The sequence below is a fragment of the Calidris pugnax genome, unplaced genomic scaffold (assembly GCF_001431845.1).
Source record: "Calidris pugnax isolate Ruff unplaced genomic scaffold, ASM143184v1 scaffold34, whole genome shotgun sequence".
NCBI classification, from domain to species: Eukaryota; Metazoa; Chordata; class Aves; order Charadriiformes; family Scolopacidae; genus Calidris; species Calidris pugnax.
This window is the reverse complement of record NW_015090771.1, coordinates 1,739,944-1,762,928: the sequence shown is the minus strand read 5'-3', so window position 1 is coordinate 1,762,928 and position 22,985 is coordinate 1,739,944. Positions and strand designations below refer to the sequence as shown.

Below are 22,985 nucleotides of genomic sequence, written 5' to 3'. Positions count from 1 at the left end.
AGCCTTTCAGTTGTGTCCATGAATGTCATCTTAGGGAGGTGGCCAGCAGCAGGTAGAGGAAGTTCACAGGAGTGTGCCAAAGGGCAATGAAACTATTACTCAGCGGTGACTGAGCTGCTGGGGCAGTGGAACAGCTCCTGCTGGATCTAAGAGATCAACCCAACATACTATTAAAATCAGTCGGTTTTGTCCCAAGCGTTATAATTTCCTCCTTTCTATAGATCTCAGCCTAAATATCTCAGGAGGTGAACCTGCCAAGGAACCATTTCATACCTTGCTGTGGATGTCTCAGAGGCTGGTATAAGCTGTGTTTTTACAATTCCTTTCTATAGATCTCAGCCTAAATATCTCTGGAGGTTGACCTGCCATACCATCCATACCTTGCTGTGGATGTTTCAGAGGCTGGTAGAAGCTGTGTTTTTACAACTGGCACCGTTTTGTCTTAATTTTACAACTGGCAGACACAAAGTCAGTGTGAGCTGGGCAGCAGCACGGGGCTGTCTGGCGGGAGGGGAGCTGTGCGTAGCCAGCCAGAGCGCCTCGAGCGCTGGCCTCTTTCCAGCTGCCTTGGCTGGGCACTTTCTCTTCAGGTAGTCCTTTTGCTTAGTGAAAATACAGCTGCTGGGCTGTAAGCAATAAAAAGTCCTTCACTGGACGTGGAGTTTCCAAACAGCTCGGAGGCACAGCGTGTGTGAGCTCTTCCGTGCCTCGTAATGGCATCAGGGGATGGATGAGTCACTGCAGCTTTTGTGCCGGAGTATTCACCCAGCGAGTACCATCCCGGCTTTCATTCCAGTGAGGAAATAAGTATTAATGATGGTGATGAAGACAAATTGAAGGCAGCTGAGCCAAAGCATTTCCCCGGGCCTTGGGCAGATGCTGAACCTGAAATCAGACACGATAGAGATTGAACAAGTTTTACAACTCATCGTCAATTGACATCAAATCCTTTTGATACAGCAGCTGCTCTATGAGGTCATTACTGTGAATGAAACATTTTTATCAGTTGCTTACCTTACCTTAATGCAATGTTTCAGGTTTTTCTGATTTGCCCCGTGCTGCTCCCTAAGTAAAGCTGACATGCATTAGAGTTTGTGAAATGGTTTGGTTCAACAGGGCAGCTCATATTTTCCAAGTTGTAGCCTGAGCTCTCCCTTGAGCTTGAGTCAATTGACTGTAAAGGCCTTTTAACTGCAGAAGACTAAATGGGGGGTGGGGGAGAAAGAGCTTGCAGTTCTGTGCTGTAAAGTCTGTGTAAACACCAGTACTAAACCAGAAAAGAAAAGGCTTTTGCTCTCTGGACAGAGCTTGCCCCAGCAAATAGTCCAATGTGCTCCTCGGGTGTTAGCAGATGGCTCTGGGGTGACATGAAAGTAGGGAAGGTAGAGAAAAACAAGTTTCGGTGACTTCCCAATAGCCTGCCTAAGTCCATTCAGGTCTTCCTGCCTGCGTGGGGAGTGCTGGGGTGGAAAATGCAATCCATGGCCTTCCCTACCTGTCTGCTGCCTCTGCCCTTGTGGTATTTTACAGAGGGGTAATTTAGTTGAGTTTGAGATCTTGTAGAAGGGGAAACAACTCAGACAACCTGCTACTTAGACCTTTTGTTACGGTCATTTAGTGAGACAAATATTGATGAACGCTGACAACTGAGCTCTTGTTTTTCAGTAATTTCAGCCCAGTGGCTTCAAGTTCATTTACTCTGTTCTGTTCTTGTCACCCATGCAGCAGACAGTTGTGAACAGCTTAAAAAACTTAGCCTGTTGGGTTGTGGGTTTTTTTTTCCTTTCAGTGAAGTTTTTTGTGCTTTGTCTTTAAGCAACTCGGGGACAGTCTGTCGTGGTCTAGATTTTGCTGCAGAGGCTATAAAAAGGGGCAGGGATAGAACGTGTGGTGAAGAATTTTGCCCTGGTTGAAGGAACTCTGCAGTGGCACAGAACTGGCAGGTATTAGGAAGGCCTAGCAGGACGATGTGCTCCCTCAGGGCGATGCTATGCCAGCAGCACAGGCTAGAACAGCTCCAGGCTCCCTCTCTGACTCCAGAGCCATCCCGGCTTTAGAGCATCCTCCCTTCCCTGCACACAGCAGAGCTGAGCTGCTGAGGGAAGGTGGCCGCGTTACTTCCCCACTGCGGATCACGCTCCAAGGAGCGTTTGAGAGCTTCACCAGGTGTGTGTATCACTTCCAGATATGCTCTGGAAAGGCTTAACAGCTGGGCCTCTTCCCACCTCTTTCCTGGCTGAAATGGTTGGATGCTAATTCAAATACTTGCAAGAGGGCATTTTCCAGGTGCTGGCCCTTCAGCTATCGTCCGCCCTCAAGCAGTAATAAAATAGCAAGGTAGAAAATTTCGAGTGTAAACACAGGTGGAGGTAGACATTCTGCTCTTTGGCGGTAGGCGGCGTGTCCCAAACGGAGCTCAGCTAAAAAGCACAGGCAAAGCAAGGTAGACACCAACAGTGCCTTGCTTTTTCCCAACAGTTGGTATTGTGTTCATCTGTCAGGTGTGTAGGATCACATAAAACCTTCACTGTGTTTTCCTGTACTGCTTTTCATATCTGCCCCAGCAAGAAGGACACCATTTGGAGAAATCAATAGACTTCAGCTGCATGTGGCATGAGGTGGCTTTTGCACTGAGCTCTTTAGAGATCTTGTTTCTTTTGTCTAGTGGCATGAGATGTGCAGGAGGAAAATAGTTGAAAGTGTTCTTATGCCTTGCCACGGTCCAAAGCAGGAAATGCTGCAGTTACAGCAGTTCTGTGTAGCTGTCCTGATCAGAAAGGTAACTCTTAAACCACGGTAGATGTTTTTGAAAGTGTCGATAGCAGTTTTCAGCATTCAGTTTGATGTGACTCTTGCTCTTTCTTCAGTTCAGGAGGACAAAAATGTGTGATATTTTTGTTCATACGGTTAATTTTTGTCTATTGATATGGGCTGTGGTATAAGTAGAAAAAATGAACTATGTGTAACTATAACACTGGGCTGGGCTGGAAGGAATTTCCTTTTATTAAACTCATGTTATGTAGACTAAAATGTCATTAAAAGGGGGTTATGCTTTACTTCATGTGGTGAAATCCAGGGCCTGTTTATTCTTTGGAGACAGATTAGAAAAAAACAAAAATTCACTGAACGCTGGGGGTTTCATTACTGCTAGTAGAGCTACAAAAAAGATACTTTATTACTTAGAGCATTCCATGCAGAAAATTGCCTTTCTGCCTCTCTTGTGAGCTGAGAGCTCTGCTGTTTGCCTGCCTTTGGCACATACTGTGTACTTGACCGTGCTTATTTTAAACTTGGGGCTGACAGTAAAGATGCCCTCCTGTCTACACAGTTGGTTAAAATATTGACCTATCTTTGTGTCCTGCTTCCAAGAGTGGTTAACAAGAGATTAATAGGAAACAGCTTAAGAAATGAAAGATCTATAGTGTGATCTTTCCTTTGGTATACCGTGTCAACTTTTGGTAAAAAAGCCCTGCACCTAGACCACTGTGTTTAATAGCTACTGATTGATCTGTCTCCATTAATTTGGTGAGTCCGTTTCTGGATGAATTTATAGTGTTAGTCTTAGATGGTCTCATGGCAATTGAATTTCCAGTGTAGAGATGCATTGTGAGAAGGCAGTTCCACCTGTATCATCCTCCGTGGTAGTTTCCCACAAACAAACCTGTCTCAGATGGAGCCTCCCCTTCCAATTCAGTCTGGTGGCTGACATGCCAGTACTACCACTTCAAAAAAGAAGGTGGAGATACTCATCTTTGCTTTAGATTTATTTTTTTTTTAACTATGCTTTCTACCAATCCTGTTTACACCTTAGTTTGCATCTCCCCTTCTGCTGGGTTTTGAAGTTGCCAAACACTGGAAATGTGGTTAACAACTTAATTTCTTCCATCTAGGGCAATGCAAACCCTACAGTTACAGTACGTAAACAGCAGTTTGGGAATTTAGCAGACTGTGCCTTAAAAAGAATGGAATTACAGAAGCAGAAAATCAAATTTTGAACTAGAAGAAGCAATTCAGGTAATTAGCAGCACTTTTCCAAAATAGTACCAGCTGCCCCCCTCTGAGTCCACCCCACCTCATAAAGAGGACCAGGTTTGTTTCAAATGCAGGCTTTGTTTTTTGACCCTGGTAACAGTTGGATCATTAAGTCTGAATTTCACTTGGCAGAGCTGTCCGCAGTTACTGTGTGCTTTTCACTTTTCTGCCGCTGTAAGTCCTCTTGCAGTTAAAAATAAGCAAATTCAAATGGTGTGTACTTGCAAAGGAACCTCCTCTCCTGTGTCGTGCCTGTTGCATTAGCTATTTTCAAACAGCCCCGTGGGTTTTTTGATTACTTCAGGAACCTTGTGACCTAATAAATGAAACCACCATAAACAAAGCCAGCTTAATTTCTTCACGTCAGGCATTTTGCCACGGAAAGTCAGCATTAGCCTGCTCAACTCTGTTGTCAAACAGAAGAGGTACTGGGAGAGAGGTGACTCATCATGTAAACTCAATTTTTTTTCTGTCAGGGCAAGGGAGCTTTAGGTATTCACCTCTTTCTCTGTGCTCTGCAGCCCAGGAACTGCACCGACCTGACGGGCAGGGCCTGGGTGTAGGGCAGGTTTGCTTGGAAGTGTAAGGTGTATTTCCATGGGGGTGGTTCCCCGGGTGAGCGCTTGCCTGTGCCGTCATTCTGCCTTCTGCCACAGCTCAGGCTGCCTCCTCCACAAAAAATACCTCACAGGCTTTTGAGGTAGCTACAGTAGCTCTTTGTTTTAAAGTGACCTTCGAAGGAATAAATGCTGTCACTTGGGTCCTGTTTTGTCTACTTTGTGCTACATGAAGGTACTGCGAAGTGAGAGAGTTGTTTGAGGATGTCCTGATTACCTTTTTTCTTTTCTGATTGCTCATTAGATCACTAATTAAGATCTTGTCTATTCCAGCTGACAGAATGGCAGACCTGGAAATGTGTGAATTCACAAGAGTAAAGATTGGATCTGCTTGAGGGGAAGGGTCATTTTTTCTTTTCTTTGATTGCTCTAGAATAGATTTATTCATGGGGAAGCTTGCAAAAAGGAAGGAAGCACTGTTAATATAAACACTAACATGTACAAACCCCCCACTTTCTCATAGATACTAACTTTACTTTTTAGGGAATCTGTTACTGGAGCCTTAATTTCAAGTGCATAAAGTTTCCATGTTTGAGAGAGTCTGTGTCTGCAAAGGAGTAAAAGCCTCAACCTGGTGTAATTGCTTCAACTCTCATGTGGAACTGTTAATTTTTCTCTGCCAAAGAAATGTGGTATCAGACTTTGATGTATCATGGTGCCTCCTGAAATAAAGCTTAACTCCTTTCTAGACAAATTTAGTTAAAGATAGAAATACTTCCAATTGTGCTTTATTTGTGTGCAAGTTTTATCAATAAGGGAAGTTTAATTAGTATCTCATCTTGCCTCCACAAAATTAACTTTCATATGTCTTTACTGTCATCTATTAATAAAACTTTTCTTAAGCTTACAAAAATACCAGCCATTCCATACAATAGCTTTTCTAATATAAATTTTTTACATTCCAAGGGTAAGGGGATACAAATCTTTCAAGAAGTGATAGAAGACAAGCTCAAACAACAGAAAATTCCAGCTACAATCTACTTTCCTTTGAAATATGGGGTGGGAGGGGATGACGACGGACAGACAGATTGTAAGATTTATAGATACACCAAGTTTGCATTTTTATTTCAGTTCTTAAATTTAATTGAAGTAACTGTATTTGTGTTATGGACCTAGATGTAATGCATAGGGTGTGTTCAGGGTTTTTATCTTAGATCAAGTTTCTTAAGAGAGACCTGTAATGTAGTGGCACGCTGTGAGCACGAGATTCAAAAGGTAAATGTGAGGACTGGCCGTGACTGCTGCCGAGTCCCGCTGACAGCTCAGCCTGCTTCGCTTTAACGGAGGTTCACAGTGGAATGGGGCATCTTTTTGAGCAAGGAGGAAAGACAGGAAATCCTGCAGGCACTGCTTGTGCTCACTCATGCTTGTTGCTGAACCTGCTGCGCCCAGCCTCTGAGCTGACAGTCAGGGAAAGGATTTGGATTCCCATCCTTAGTTTTCTGGTCCTGTAATTAGGGCTTTGGCTTTTTGACTCAGCGCGTAACATCTTAAAACGATCTGAACAGTTCTTTTCCTGTCAGATATCACTGAGGGTGTAAACAAATTTTCATTGACTTCAGGGATGGTGCCCAAAGTGCATGGCTTGTTGTTGCTCTATAATTTTCCCCAAATGTGATTAGGCATTCTTGCACAGGAAGCTGCTGTTGCTGCTAAGGGACTCTGGGAATACATTATATACCACTTAAATGTGAGTGTATTGTGAATGGATGAGCTTATTTTCTTCTTGCAACCAGTCAGGTTAAAATTCCATCATGCCAATGGAAAAGGGACGTGAAATCACAAGATGAAAGTGTTTTCCCCCTTCCCTCCTCCCCAGACAATTGTTTGTGGTATCTGTCACCGCATGGCCTTCTGCAAATGTACATCTGCCATAGGAAAGGGCTCCATGGAAAAGTTACATAGTGAACAGATGTTCCATGTCTTTAGGTGGGTTTACCCAAGAGGGGAAGGATGTGCTTCCTGTTCTCTGACTTTGTGGATACACATTTGGTTGGGGGAAAAAAAGATGTGATTAGTGTGTGCTAGTTCATATCCTACCATGGATAGAGCTCTTTGCACTTCTGATACGAGTCACACTGGATTAAGCACTGCATGGTGCCAATCAGCTGTTTCCTCCTGTTAGCTCTTGTTAAAACTACAGCTGGCTTGCTCTCTCACCTACCTTGCATCAGTTACTTCGTCTGAGATGATATAAACTAAGATCCCACCTTTTCTCACAACCCAAAGACAAGGCCCACTTTTACAGTGTGCATGGTTCCTGCCAGTCTGGAGCCACACAGCAGATAACGGCTCTGATCTGCAGCTGCTGCCAGCATTATTTTGTGGAAGTTCAGGTTTCAAATTCACCTGGCTGCCTGACAGTTTGGGATTATATTAGTTGGATCTGACTTTAGCTTTATTTACTACTAGGCTTGTTGCACTGTTCCAAGAAAGGACTAGCCCGTTGCTAGAGCAGAACATGTGGTATTTGTCAGAAAGAGATAATCTGACCAGACTGCTGCTCTGCAAACCATTTTGTGGAGCCTTCTGACAATGATAAAGCAACTGCACTGAAGATGATTAGAAGACGCTGATGTCTGTAGGGGAGCAAGGCTCTCAGTGGCAGACTAGGACCGTTCTGGCATATGACTACCTTTAAAGAAAAGCACTTACAAACATTTATAACATCTTGCTACTGATGATGGCACCTATCTGCAGTCTTTTTTTACTGTCACTGTACGTTATCAAGCTCCAGATGCTCATTATTTCATTGTCGTCAGAATCACTACTTGGGTTTGCAAGCCTGCAAGAAACTCTCCATGGCTCTGCACCAAAACAAACAATACCAAGCTCCTTCCAGACCAGTGTGGGTGTTGCTTATCAGAGGGTTACTCATATAGATCTTGCCCATACTAGAAAAGGTGTCCACCCCTAGTATGAAGCATCAGGACTGATTGCAGCTGGTCCATAGAGTTCCTGCTTCCATTAACTCTGTTCAATCCATTTTCAGGAACTGATTTTAAGCCTTGCAGGATTAAGATAAGCTTTTTCACTTAGGGATTATATAGACCTATAAGGTCATGCTGGTGCCATTTTGTTAGTACTTATGCTATTTAAAAATTGTGCCGTACATCAAGTTCTAAGGGACTCAAGTATTTTAAGACTGTCATTCAACCTTGTACAGGTGGGCCAAGTTTGTCTGGTGTGCATCTGTAATAAAAGCCCTGGGAAGAAGAGCAGAGATCTGTTCTCTCATTACAATGACAGCAATCGAGAAGCTATGGCTCTAGGTTAAACCAGCCAGGTTCCACCACTGCAGGGAGGTAAGGAGAGCAGGACCTTCATCCTCCCAGCAAACCATGCAAAATGAAAAGCCCCAAAACAGATGAGGCTGAAGGGAGGATCTGGGTCTAAGGAGGAGACAGGTCAAACAGAGAAGCACTGTGTGTCCTGCAAATATTTGCTGTGATGAAGCATGGGAAGGCATAAAAGCAGTCTGAAAAACTGGGTATTTACCATCTGCAGAAAGAGAGAAGGGGAATCAGAGTGCAGGTATTGCTCTTTTCTTTCTGACTCTATTGCCAGAGGGCCAACACAGGTAATGGCTGCAGATGAAGCTGCTACTTTCCCCTGTTTCCAGGGGATGTGGGAAACATAGCAGCATCCTTGCATTGTTTTCATTTTGGTACAGTTCTGCTCCTCACACCAAATTCTTTGACAAGATCTGCAGACTGTTCTTGCCTGCCTGTGCCTTTCCCTGTATAATTTTTGTGGGAGGAAGGGATCAGTTTTGCTTGATGTGGATTTGTTGTCTGCTGTCTTTAAATCAGCTTCACCTGATGCACGATTCAAGTGGTGACAGCTGGGAGACTGCTTAGCTTCAGGCATGGCTGGAGTTGTTCTGTGACCTGAAGAAGGTGGCGAATGTATTTTGCTCTTTGGGTGGCAGAATGCAATGCATTAAGGGAGACAGAAAATAGGTGTGTGGGAGGAAGCCCTTGCTCAATCAGCTAATACACCTAAATGTGAAGAAAGAGGATTTGGTGTCAAAGTACATCTGTTGCCCATCATTTGATGCAGTCAGCATGATGTATTGCTAAACCTTTGTTCCACCTGTCACGAGCACCTAAGCTTCCATGATTTTTATTGTTGGCTGCTGCTGCTGCTTTTGGAACTTACTGCTTCTGACCTGCAGGAATATTTTTTTTTCCAATGTGTATGTGAACCTGCAGAGAGGCAGTGTTGATGGCACACAGCTGACCATGCTGTGCTGAGAGCTTTGGGGCAGCAGAATTTCAGCTCCTGGCTGCAATGATAGTTTGAAAGAAAGAGAATGAAACTGGGCAGCTCTAATCAAGTCCTCTGATTCATAATTCCTGAAGAGATTCTCATCCAGTCTACTCTTCTTTGCTATAAAAACATAGCAACTTTTTTCCCTTTGTATTTAGAGAGCAGACTAAATAAATTGCTTAGCAATTTTGTTTGCTAAGCAATTATCAGCTTTCACTGGTTTTAAATTAACTAAAAAAGCACTAGGTTTTTTCTCTCAGCTGGTGGCAGTAGGGCTCAGAAGGTGTCTGGAAGAGGTGGCTCAGGCTTTTGCGGTAGGGTGAAGAGAGAAATGACCTACAGCAAGCTCTTTCCCTTGCCAGAGGCACGGTGTCATGTCCACCCTGGATGAGGTGGACTGCCTTATCCTGGTGCCTGCCAGGATGGCTTTTTGGGAGAGGTGAAGTCTGGGCTGCAGTGGGGGAGAGAGAGAGAGGCGTCATCCTGATGAGAATGGGAAAGCATGTACTAGAGCTGGTGGAGGGCCAGCAACAGCAGGTGTCCTGTGCCTGTGTGCTGTCTGCCATCCTCAATCCCTTGAAGACAATGTCCTGTTGGCGCTCTCCTTGCCTCTCCTATACTGCGCTGACAGTAAGCTATTTATTTGGAGTATTTGGAGTTGTAATTGGAACAGATATGTTGGGGATTTTAAACCTCTGCCAATGGCAGTGGGTGAGGACACCAAGAGGCCTTCGCTGCCTTCATGTCCTTTGCTCTTCCACTCAAGTGCTAAAGGCTTCAATGTTTCTGGCAGAGGATGGTGTCCTGCAGCTATACTGAATGTTTCTCGGTCCTTCTGAAGGCTTGCACTATGAGCTCACCCTTACCCTGCACGCCCATGAGGAGGAAACATGTTCTTGTTGCATGACCCTTTGTCAGCACATCCTCCTGGCTCTGTGTTACCATGTTCCTATCATTGCCCGTGGGTTCCCTGTGCCAGCAAAAGGAGGCTGGAGCCTGTGTGTGCCCCAATGCAGCTGCTCGTGTAGGGCTGAGGATGTTTATCTTACTCCTTTAAATAAATTAGTTTATTTCGGTTTTGTGTTTGGATGTGGGGTAGGGGTTTCTTTTAACAAGGTACTATCTGGAACCCAGTACTCTAACTTTAGTATGTGTCTCCAGGCTCATGTCACTCTAGTGGATTTGGGGCTTTTTTTTGTGGTTTGTGGTTTGGGGTTTTTCAGTGGCTTTTTTTGGCAGAGCAGCAGCTGAAGTTTTCCTTTTCCCACTATTGAGCAGTTGGGCCAATGACCTCCTCCTGAAATCACAACTGAGATCCATCTTTCATGTTAAAACAGCAACTGTGCAATAGCTTACAGCGCAGCACAAAGCTGTGCCTAGCGAGCAGTGCTCACTTTCTCAGTTTCTTCTGTTGGCTAAGACATGCTGGGAGATGCAACACAGGGCTAAAAACCTCCACAGGAAGGCCTGCCTGTGTGTGAAGCATCTTTGAATCTCCTCTTAGCACTGAATAGTAGAAAACTATTTTCCTTTTCTAGCGTTAGGGGGAGCACAGCTGTTAAAAGACAAAATGGAAAAAAAAAAAAAAAAAAGACAAATGGCAAAAGAATTTCTGAACCTTCTGAGTCCAATTCAAACCCTGTCCCACATCATGGTCTGTTTATAATCCCCCTGCCACCTGTAACAAAGTTACTGCAGATAACCAAGATTGTAGGACCTTGTTCTCAGAGACGTCAGGTAAAGAGTAGAAGAAAATAATTTTTCAGTCACCTAGAAAGAGGCAAATGTAACTGAATGGCACTAATGATTGCTGAAACCTTGTTTGGCATTCCAGACACCTGATCGACAATAGCACTACAACAGCCATTTAGAAATGGTATTGCACCACCAGGAGCGTCTCTGAGATACGTTGCATTTTATAGACTATACTCTCTTGTTTTATCTTCTAGTGGTGTAACTGGTGATTGTGCATAGGCTCTTGTGCTCTTTTTTTAAGCCTTTGGCTCTGCAGATTGGTTTTGTACTTTGGTGGGAATGTGTGGTAAAACCTCTCCACCCCCAGCCAAAATCAGAAAACTCCTATTGATCTGCTCAGTGCTGGGATTTCATGTGTGGGCTCAAAGTTCATAGACCTCTGTAATTCCTCTGCCTTTACCTCTGCTGGTTTGTGCTTGCTTCTTCCACTCACGAAAAGTACCTTATTGATCAGTTCTCTTTAAACCTGTAAGGATACTTCCTGGCTACTCTGTGAGCAAGGCTAGCAGAATCAGTCCCTGTATGCATAAAAGATACCAGATAATGCCATTTAGGCTCAATATTCTATAAAGGATATTTTACTTCATGTGTTTTTCTACGACTCTGCGCGTACTTTAATCATTGGAACGGACAGGCTGATTGATTGCTTGGCTGATTCTCCTAGATTCGACACCTAAAAATAAACATTTAAAAGTTATGTAATCTTGGAGCTAAGGCTGCTCTCTGCATGTTCTTTGGAAGCCAGAAGTCCAAGTTGGGGCTTACTGCTTTGTGGGAGAGCAGAGTGGATCTCCTGAGAGCTGGCAACGATGTGCCAGATTTGGTTTCTAAAGAGAGACCAAGAGGAAGCATGTTAGTTTGGTCCAGCTTTTTCCAGTTATGTGATGGGCTGGTTCTCATTGGTGTTACTGGTTTGGTTCTATCCAGTTCACAGGAGCATATTAGCATCCATGCATCTCAAGCTAGCCCATTTGCTAGCTAGCTCATTCAGTTTGCTTCTTTAGGAATATACTGATGTTAGTATCTCCAAGAGAAGTGAAGAACAAAATGTTTAAGAAGAATGATTCCTTCATTTCAAGGAAAGAGTCTGGGATGCCCAAAACAGGCATGCCTGGGTGGCAAACAATGGTGCTGCTAGCTGCAGGAAGTCAAAGAGGACAAATTATGACTGGTCCGTGTGGATCCTTCCTTGGTAGTGTTACTCAAGAGGAAGTTTCTATGAGACTTGTGGTGTTTGCAGTGCTTCCAGAAGTTGGAGAAGTGGGAGAGAGTTGGAAAGGGGCTAAAGAGGGAAAAATCCTGGGAAGGGCAAGGAAAAAGGCCAGAAAGAAAAAACCTTTGTAGCTCACCTTAAGAAGGGCACAAAGGCAACACATGCCCCAGAGCAAAAGTGCCATGAAAACTACAACAGAAATCACCAGTGAGAAGGGACACTCTTCTTTCCCACTCCTTTTTTTTTTTTTTTATTTATTTCAAAAGAATGGCAGGAGCATGAGGCAAACTGTTATTTATGTAGCGGGGAAGAGACACATAAGAGGACATCTGTTTTAAGGAGCTGCTTTAAAAATAACCACAGGAGAGGAGTGTGTTTGCAGAGCGCAGCAGGCAACCTGCAGAGTAGGAGAAAGTAAGACAGCAGTGGTGCTCTGAGAGCACACAGCCCCAAATGGCTGCAGGATTGTGTACATTTGTACTCCTTGCCAGATCACCCCACCCTGACCCTAGGGGGTGATTTACAAATTGAAGGAGGTGCTGTTTCCATATTTTCTGCCCAAGAACATCGATCCCTTCTCTGTTGCACTCCTTCCTGGCTCCTTTTTCTTAAGTCAGCAGCTTTTAAATTCCAGTTTCAATTCTTTCAAAAATAACCCCGTTTCAATGAATATCCAAAACGTATGGTGGAAGAATGAAGATTTAGATACTACTCTATGCCAAAGATGAGGCCCTGTTCACCTGGAAAAAAGGAAAAGCAGACTGAGAGATTTTTGAAGCAGGATGCTTATGTCTAACATTCTGCCTGAGCCTCTTACTGACTGCTGAGTACAGGAACAGAGAGCAAACCTGGCCACTGATTTACTGAGATGCTGTAAGAAAGTCCATTAAAGCCTACCCGTTGCCTCAGCTTCCTGGTGGGTAAAACAGAGAAGTAAAAAGCAAAGATTTTCTGCTCATTTTCTTTCTATGGTCTGTGGTTTCAGACAGCTCTGAAGGCATTGTGGTGTAGGATTCAACACAAATATCAGGTGTGATCCATCAGTGAAATGAAAGGGGCAAAGCCAGATGGCATGAGGCAGCCATCCTACTGAGGAACACAACATTGCAGGCACTTGGCAGTTAATTTCTCCTGTTAGCCAGGTGAGACAGCATGTTAGGTAAAGACCAGATGAAATATGAGCATAATTGCTCATTGGGAGATTCCACCTCTCCACTGCCAACCACTCCTTAGAACAGAACTCTGACAAAATATTTATGATCAATTTGCATCCCTATCTACTTTCCAGTCTTTGGTGGGAGAATCAATGGCAAACACCACTTCAAAGTAGCAGCCAGATGTGTCCCCCCTGCTTTCTAGCTATCCGCTACAGGTAATAGAAACATTACGCAAATAGAAGTGCTAGTTTGAGATATAGTAGCTGATAACACTCTAGTAGGAAACAGCTGTATTTCTTTTCTATGCTAGTGGCTGTCAGCAAGTAACACTGACTGCCCTGACTTCGGATATCCCCTACCCCAAGGGAAGTATTATCCTCTGTGCTCTCTCCACTACTGTGTTTTCTGATAAAGAACAAATGTGTCTGCTAAAATCAGTTCATGCTGCAGTAACTGCTTGGAGCTAAACTTTGTTTTCGGTTACAAAAGTTGTGACTTACAGCACAAAGTTACTATTTGGAGTTTCACAGACTTATTTCACATTTACCTGGCTATGTTTGGTGTAACCATGACTGTACTTTGGCCGGTGTTTTGTAGCTGAGTACAGCCTGCAGTGCAGTTTCATGTCTATGTAAGCCAAGAATGGGATGTGCTTTGGACAAAATTTGGTATTTCAAAATAGTTCTGTAGCAGTCAAATAGCTTGGATTAAAATGTAATAATAGGGAATTGAATATGATGCTGTTACTCCACAGGTTAACAAACACAGACGGAAATCAATTGCTTGTCACTGTGTACGAGAGGCAGTATCTTTCATCTTTGTTGTTGTAAATAAAGCACTTACATCTATAGTTGGGCAAAAAAAAAATTGGCTTTATGTTTTTGCTGAGGTTCAATTCACGTTGAAACTCATGGTCCAGACTGCTTGGGCTATCCCACTGGATACCTTTCCTCTGTGCCTAAGCAAGTTGCACACTAGGCCCCGAAGAACTTGCATCTGGCTGCTTTGAAGGAGACTTGGGCTTCTAAGCACTGAGATCACTCTTGGAACAAGAGCTCTGGCATACTGGGCTGAATACCAAGAGGTATTCAGGCATACACATTGTATATTTTTTACTCTTTCCTTGAAGTATTTCATGGTTTACTATTTTGATGCCTCTTTAGGCCTTGCCAAGATTAAGCTTTTTCTATTAGTTTGTAACCGTATAAAAATATAAAACAGTTCACTCAGTAAATTTGTTAGGTGTTTTATCCTAGCTTGGACTAAACATATGGCTTTCACTGTGTAGCTGTTTGATTGCATCATTCTTTGTTTCTGTTCTGACAATTTGGCTTATACCTCTCATTTCCTTGTGTGAAGTGGGACCTGAGTGTATTGCGCCATTCTGTTGTGCGTATCTTCTGGACATGCTGTTCTCTGCTATGGAACTGTGGAAAACTGCCCAAAAATTTTCCCTGAAAACTACCACACAGATGCAGGTGGGGTGGCAAGTGCAAGGGCGCAAGGACACTGATATAATCTGAAAAACTGACTGTCCGAATAAGCAGGGAACTGTATACAGGTGGACACTGACTGCAGGCTCTTCCTTGTCAACCAAGCAAAAGCTGACCTTGTGTTTGATATGGTTTCTTCTCCTGCCAACCTTTCTCCCAGTCTGGCTGCAGGGTCCTGTGCACTTTAGCTCATTGATGCCGAGTCCTGCACTTACCAAAATTTGGGAAGAGTTAGGTGAAATGTTCCTTTCTCCCTCTGTGGAGCACACAGAGGCCCTGTGAACACCCCCATGGAAGGCAGCCTTCAGCAGGCTGCACATCAGTGTAATTTACCACTAGATGGCTGGACCTCCTCTTTGTCCAGCTCTCGGTTTTGTTCCAGGCTCTGCACTTAAAGCAGAACAATGGACTCGTTGTAAGCTCTCTGCCCACCCCCTTTATAGCTTAACATTTTTAAACAGCTGACGCTTTTAGTAAATTCACCTTTATGATGAACAGTTCAAACTTTTCAAAAATACTGAAAGAGCCGTGCTAGTATCTAAGAAAAGTGATAGATGTTTTGCAAGACAAAAAGGAAAAGCTTCCTACTCCTGTTCTTTTTTCCATTCCATTGCACGTGTAATACAGCTTTCAATTGAGACTTTTATTTCATAGGTATATGCATAAGTGTGATACATTTTACAGTTCATCACTCAGGCTGGGATATAGCATAATAAAGTCCTGAGAAGTTGTGATACAGCAGCCACATATTTTGGTCTGGTGAATTTGGTGACATAAAATTTGTAAAACTAGAAACTGACATTTATGTCACTGTGTTTGGGACAGAAATGTCTATCCTGAACAAAATTAGCTTTCCATGTCCAAAGGAAAAATATTTTGCTCATGGTCAGTCTGTTCAAAAAGATTAATACTTCAGGGTGAAAAACATCACCTTTCCTGATGACTGCAGACTGATAAATTATACAGAGCAAGGAGGTCTACTTCAAAAGGCAGATGTTCTCCTGCTTGAAAGCAGACAAGAGGAATAGACAAAGTAGGCATCTGTTTCTTGAAGATATTGCTGTTCCCCCCCTCCCCCCTTATCTCTTCTTCACATTTTCAGATCCATTATTTGTATTTACCGAGTCCACATTGTGTGTTTATAGATATACTTGTATCCCTGAGTTCAAAACAACAGAGGTGCATTTTTAAATTAAAATTACTTTAGTTGTTCTGCTGTCGCAACAGTAGCATTTTGTGCTTACCAATTGTAGCAATGAAGAAGAGACAGACCCTGCCTCCGAGGTAGTGTAATCTAAAATATCAAACCTGGAAGTCTCAAGGCCCTTTGTCAGCTTTGTGAGAGGCTGAAGATGTGCCTAAAGATGTGGTACAAGAAATGGTAAGATGGAGATGAATCTGGAAATAGGTCTGGGGTGGGATTTCTTTTCTTTTCCAAATATTCTCTCAGGAATGTATCAGTCACAGCTCAATTTCGTTAAAGCACTATGACAGCAAAAAAAGCTGATGGTATAATTAGTGTGGTAGAAGAAGAGCAGGAAATTAAAATGAACTCCACCCATCCAAACTCACAGAGAAACATAGGCAGTGAAGCATACAGCAAATGACAAGCCTCTGAAAAAACAGACTTCAAAAGCAATTGTTAAACCCAACAAGAATATTCGCATCTGCAGGAAGGTTTCTGATTTTGTTAATATAACAGGAAAGAGTGAGAAAGGCTTGGAAATTTCCCCTTACTGGACTTGCAAACAAGTAAATTGGGTATTTTTTCAGAATTGCCTTCATTTTAAAGGTGCCTGAAGGGTAATATGTCCAGTTTATTTATGAAGTGTAACCTTGCACTTGGAAATAGTCCAGAAACAAAGTCTGGACCCAGTTTACTTGCTCCTTGAACTCTTCAAAATGCTGGAGTTTCCCAGCAAGTAGAAGAATTGTGTGGCTAGCTTGAATCTTATTTTCTGCTACTTGATCCTGTCACAAACTCCATGCTAACTGCCAAAGATGTAGCATTACCACAGGCATCGTGTATTCCTCCTGTGATACTATGGGAAGTAGAAAGCCCTAACAACACAGTATAGTTTTGTGATGACTCTAATATTTCTATTTTATTCCTTTTGGGAATGTTTAAAAAATGTTTTCTATTTACCTTGTTCATAAGCAGGTCCACTGATATAAACTATACAGAATATTGCTGTAAAATACCTGTTCACTGGTGCTATTTAAAGTGCTATATTTGCTGTGGCAGCTGCCTTTGCGTAACATCTGAGAAATCAAAAGTGTCAATACCAAAGGTAAATGAAACTCCGTTATCTTTGATCCTGCTATGTGGTAACTGTTGTCAGAGGTGAATAGAGAAGGTGTGTATGAAGAACTGGACACAAAATCGTGAGGAAATCGGGTTAAACATATCAACCACCTTCCTTTGGGATTATCAGCTCACTTGCAGAACTCTTGTACAGCCCTGATAAACTGTTAGAGGCCCTGGATATGCTCTGTCATGTAGTCTGACAGACAGGAGCCACTGATGAGATAGCAGCCCTTTTGCCACAGCTATTGCCATAGCTCAGATGAGCAAGTATGTTCCTGCCAGAGGTTAGTAGATGGTACCCTGTGGCTGGACTGCACTGAAGATCTGGGGCCTCCTCCAGCAGGTGCTGACTCCCTTGAGGACCTTGTCACTATCCCCAGATGGTTTTTGGATCAACTCTTTGCTGTGAAGGCAATGACATAGAGTCCCTTCGGCTCTCTACAGACGTTTGAATCAAAAACCAATGGAAAAAGTGTTGCTCAGATTTAAAATGAGAGCTTGTTGCACAGTTGGCTTTTCCCACTCTGTTCTCAGCAAGATGATTGAAGGTCCTACATGCACAGAGGTCTGGAGGTTGAACTGTTGACCAGGCTGGCTAAACATCTAGTCCAACACTGTTTAGCTCAACTCTTGGCCAGGCCATGGCTGAAAGCTTGTCTAAAACCTGGGCTCTGAGATTAACTGGTCTGCTAGTCTCCCCTCCCACCACTCTGACTGCAACTTGCATTTAAAGCCTACAACAACCAGATTTGCAGTCTTGTGCTTTCTCATCCTACCTCCTGCTCCCACTCCCTGACCTTCTGACAGGTTTACAGATCTGCCTGGGAAGTGATGCCAGGCTGATTCCTGAGGGATTGTTCATGTGGACAACCCTGATCCAGGCTCCCAGGAAAAACAAAAATCTGCGCAGGAGCCGGGCTGGGGAAAGCACAAGTGGCTTAGGGCTGAGTTTCCCTTGAAGGGAAACATACTCAAAGATTACTTAAAATGGTGGATTTGCAGAAAATCTTATCACCATTAAAAACACACTCAGAGGAAATCCTCACTCTCCTGAGTGCTATTACACAGTAAACACTGTATGTTACACCTCTGAGCTGTGAAGTGAGGGTGTCCTGTGTTACTTGATGAAGAATGGCCAAGAGCAACTCAGAGGGCCTTGAAAAATCTAATGGACCTTAACTTAGGAAAATCGTATGGTGCTCCATCATAGGATAAACATTAGTTGCCCTTTTGGACAGAGCATCATCAAGAATTACACCAGAACCTTCAGGTATACACAAGTCTGTGTTTGGGAAGGGAATAGTTTACAATAGTTTGCAGAGTTTGTCCAGTGTCTTTAGCAATACAAAACTAGAAGGATAAATTTAGCACTTAACAGAATCTGAGTTTATATCCATATTAACTACTGTGGTCCTGTAGCGCTGGTAATAAAAGGGGAGGCGACTGCCCATATTCTGATTGTAGCTACCCCTAATCCAGGACTGCAAATCTGTGTCTCTTTTGTAGAATAATGCATATCTTTATCTCATTAAGCCCCATCACTGTCCTGCATGTAAAATGGTAGTAAGAAGTACCTTATAGTTAATGCATTTTGCAGCCAGTTTGCATGCAAGAGCATTTGGAACCACACCTGCAGTCACAGTGAGCTACGGACCAGGTAAGCCATGCTGTTCCTGCTTCACCATTGTATAGACTTGTCAGGGGAATGAATAAGAAAGAGCTCTGTAAAAATCTCCACACCAGGGGCTTGCTGAGGCATTGCACTGCAGAAACAGAGCTGCGTTTCTGAATGTTTGCCCCAAGCACCCCCACGGTGCAGCTGCAGCCCCAGCTGCTCCCTTGCCTCTGACCGCACAGGGTGAGGGAGGAAGCGTGACACCACTCCCATCCCTTCCTCTCACAAGCAGCAGAGGTAGCAGCTCCTGGCCCGAGGTGCCTGACACAAAAAATACCTCTTCCTTCTCTCACAGGAAAGAAAGGGCAGGGTGCATTATTCTCCCCTACGGTTTCAAAACAGCATTTCTGGCAGTAATGGTCTGCATATCTCATTTTGCATATGTTTGCTGCAAAGGCACTTGTGAGGCTGCGCCTCCGTGTCTATCTGCTTAGACTGCTGCAAGACTTGTCTGGGCTCATCTTGTACAAACCAGCTTGCAGACTGCAACCCACAGAACTTGGCTGAGTAGACTTTGTGACCATTATTGCTGATACTTGGTAGTTCTCTTTAAGTAATTTGCGTCCCAGTTTGTAGCTCTCATCATCTTTATTACAAAACTTGCCAAATGCTGGTGGGAACTGGAGTGAATACAACTTGCAGTTTCTTTATATAGTTATTCCTACTTTAAGAATATATGAAATGAGGGATCCTTACACCAAAAGTACAGCATTTGGAAAAAGAAAATGAAGGCTCAGATACACATTGTCTTGAGAAAGTAAAATTGGAACAAGCAATTGGCTATTGCTTATTTTATTTAGTATGCCTTAGGTTCAGATTCTGGCTTCTAACTCTGTAGATGTATACATATGTGTAACACTTTGTTACAACTAACAACTAACAATGTTGTTATCAAATTATAATGATATTGGGTTGGTTCTGCAAGAGGATATTATTACCGAGTATTGAGAGCTAAGTTTCAAACTGAAAAAGCAGCTCAATACTCACCAGAAAGCCACTAACCCGTGTTAGCCATAACAGTAATTAGACAGTACTTGCACTTGTGAATTAATAGAAAATATTTGTGTTATTCTTGTGGGAAATTGAAGTCATGTTCACAGCTGAGACACAGCATGTAATTCCACCAAGGCCAATACAACATACACCACCACTTGAGTTTGGTCCTATGAAATTCTTACCTCAGAACTCCTTTTAAATCGAAGAAGAAAACAAAGCATTTTCATGGTTGCAAAACTATCATATGAACACAAGTGGCATTACAAGCTAGTATGACATTTAGATTGAAAAATATTCTGAGGTAGATAGTACCCCTGACTCTGTAAATCTTGTTGTATGTCAGAAAGCTCTATAGCTTCCCTTGGAAAAATATTGCTATCCTATGAATTTCAATTAAAATGAAGTGTCTAGGAAATAACCAGACTTATGGCACAGACGTCGAACTTTTCTTAGACCACAACTCTTTATCTCACTAAACGTGGCACGTGGTAAGATTAGCAATGAGATAACTCACCGAACTAGAGTCTTCAATGTGCTGCTTAGCCATTTCTCATCTTGAATCACTCAGACTTGCATTTCTTTTTCCCTGGAAAATGTCAAAGAATTCATAGATCAAAGAACAGGAGCTGACACAAAGACAGAGGTGCTGGATCTAAGAAATGATTGAATTGAGGAATCTGGATAAGAGCTCTTCACTTGGTGGGAAGTAAGAATTTCTGTCTGCAACTATGACCCTTTTAAGATAGGAACTTCTCAAACTCCCTGCACTTACTAGCATTAGAATTGGCCAGTCTTTGGTCAGAAGTCCTATGTTGATATCTACATCTTAGAGATAGGAAGTAGATTTAATCATTTGGATGGGACTTTTTCTCTGATGTCAGTAGTAAATCAAAGCATTGCCTCGTGTTACGAAGCACCATACTACTAGAAACACTGCGTTGTCATTGAAATACTGTCCATTACTCCTCCTATGACTAGCCAGATGAATTATAAACTAACAGAATTTGAGTAACTGTCTTGCCATACCGCAAGGAATAGTAATATTGCTCCTGCTTAGTATTGCCTAGGGCTTTTGTGCCAAAAACATCACACTGGAACTCAGTGCTGACTGGTATCAGTGAATTTAAAGTGCTGTCACAGTCATCTTGCTCAGCTTCCAGACCTTGGTGGCCAAAGCATGTAAGAAGCAATCCACAAGAGATGGCAAAAAGCCAAAGATGGGGTTTTTTTATCCCTGTTTGTTTAGGACAGGAGACAAAATGTGTTTGTAAACCAGAGAGGCTGTTGCAGGTGCAGAGGACTCTGTTCCAGCTGGCATTCTGAAAGATCAATTACCTACATCAAAGCTGTTCTGCTGCCTTTGCTGTCTGGTTGCTCATTTCTGAGGCTACACAGGAACTGTACACACAAAGTGAATTAAAAAGTTCTGTGTTCAATACCCTCTTCAGGTGAGCAGTCTAACACCAGACATCCTAAGTTCTCTTTAAACTGATCAGCTGATGGGACAATGTGAAATGCTTTTGACATTACACTTGGCAATGATAAGATTATTCTTGATTGAGAAAGCAAGTGAAGTCATGTAATATGATGCTATAATGGGTGTAGGTTGCATTTCTTTTGAAGCTGTGGATTGGGAATGAATAAACTAATAGGTAAACCATCTGAGATTGTTACTGAATTTATCATCATAAATATTGCTCTGCAATATTTTCCTGTTGCCTGTGAATTATTAAAATGCTAAAGGGTGCCAACACGTGGTGTTAGTAGGGTGTTATGACAGCAATATTATAAATGTTTGTACAGGTTGTCACCAATACTTGAAGCCACTTGTAAAAACAGCACCTTAATATAATAAATATTACCATACCCTCCTGTAAGTGGTGATGTGCTTTTAGTCATTGGTACAGAACCTACACATTACTAATTATTCACCTTTTTCTATCCTCTTCCCATTCATGGTCTTGCAAAGACACAGTGCTTCATGATAACGTTCGTGTGGTAAACTATACAGTCAGTTAAATTGTATAGATGTGTTGTATTAATTTCTCATTTACCAATAACATCGCTTATTTTCATGGATCCATTTCAGCAGATGATTTTGCTACTCAACATCTACCAGACCCGACAGACAAATATTTCCCTTTTCTTTCAAAAGAGACACATGACCAATGCCCCATAACCAACATGAACTGATCTTGAACCAAAGACCATCTTTTGTAGTTCAATATCATACTTTTGAAGTGCGTTATCTTGCAATAGAGATGGGAAATGTAACTTGTTACAAAGCAGTCTTCCATCTTTTGAATTAAAAGTATGGCGCTTATAGCTAGACCAGGAAACTCTGAAGACTTGAGGCACTGAAATGATGATATTCTTCGGCAAAGAAATGCTATTAATTATGCTGTTAATGCCGGACCATGTGGCCTCTGAATCCCAAACTGTATGAATGCAACTAAGCCGTGTAACTTCACACTTGGCAGACTCAATACAAATTCAGAGTATGTTAAAATCTAAACTCTAGAAAACATCGTAAAATAGTTCTTCTTGTGTCTCTCTGTGTGTAGTGCGTACGAGTTCACGTGGGAGGTGATCTGAAGGCGCGCCATTCAGCACAACCTCCACGGTACAATTATGGTCTTGCTCCTTCTCATCACCCTCACCGACCGCGCTGCCCTCCCGGCTCTTCTCCCCGGGGATGCCAGGGAGGGCTGTCCTCCCTTCCCTCAGGCCAGCCAGCCGGGGTTATTGCTCGCCATCGGCCGGCCTGGGTCACCCCCAGCTGCCGGAGTGAGGCCGGGGGGAGCCCCCGGGCCTTGTCACCTCTGGCTGAGGCAACCCGCGGGAGGTGTCGACGGAAGGAAAGGATGGAAGAAACCTCGATTTTGACTTCCAAACCCCTTTAACAAAGAGAAGGGCTGGTCGAATGCCGCTACTCCCCGCGGGCACCTTAACACGAGACGAACCGCCTTTACCTCAGCGCTGACAGGCGGCGGCCCCTCACGCTCACCCCGCCGGGGGGCCGCCTGCAACGGCCCCTCCAACCGCCACCCAGAGGCACAACAGCCCCCTGACGTAACCGGGGGCTGCCCCCCGCCCTGGCCGCCGCAGACAAAGGCCGGCGGACACAGCCCCGCTGCCATCGGCCCCCCTGGGACCCACCTCACGGCCGCCCACCCCACCGACAGCGGGGCACGCCGAAGAGGACCTGAGGGAGGTAGAACGAGGGGGGGTGATTGGGGGGGGGCGCCGCAGAGCCGCCCCCGCCCCGCCCCCAGGGGCGCGCGGGGCCGGCGCTCGCGCGAGGGGATTGGCAGGGCCAGACGCCAATCACGCCCCGCCGGGGCGACCGACTTGGCGCGGCTTTCCCCTCCCAGGGGGCGGGGCAGCGCGCGCGGCGGCCGTTGCCGTTGCGGGGGCGGGTGAGAGGGGAGTCAACGTCGGGTGAGGGGGCTGAGGTGGGGGGGGGG

The 22,985-nt window shown here is 43.8% G+C and overlaps 1 long non-coding RNA gene across 1 annotated transcript; it reads right to left on the bottom strand.

Moving 5' to 3' along the window:
* Positions 1 to 447: 447 nt before the first annotated feature.
* Positions 448 to 22,773, bottom strand: LOC106887198. Its single transcript, XR_001411823.1, has 3 exons — positions 22,678 to 22,773; positions 20,033 to 20,104; positions 448 to 885 (listed from the first exon to the last, which is right to left on the bottom strand). It is a non-coding gene; the product is annotated as an uncharacterized LOC106887198 (long non-coding RNA).
* Positions 22,774 to 22,985: the final 212 nt, after the last annotated feature.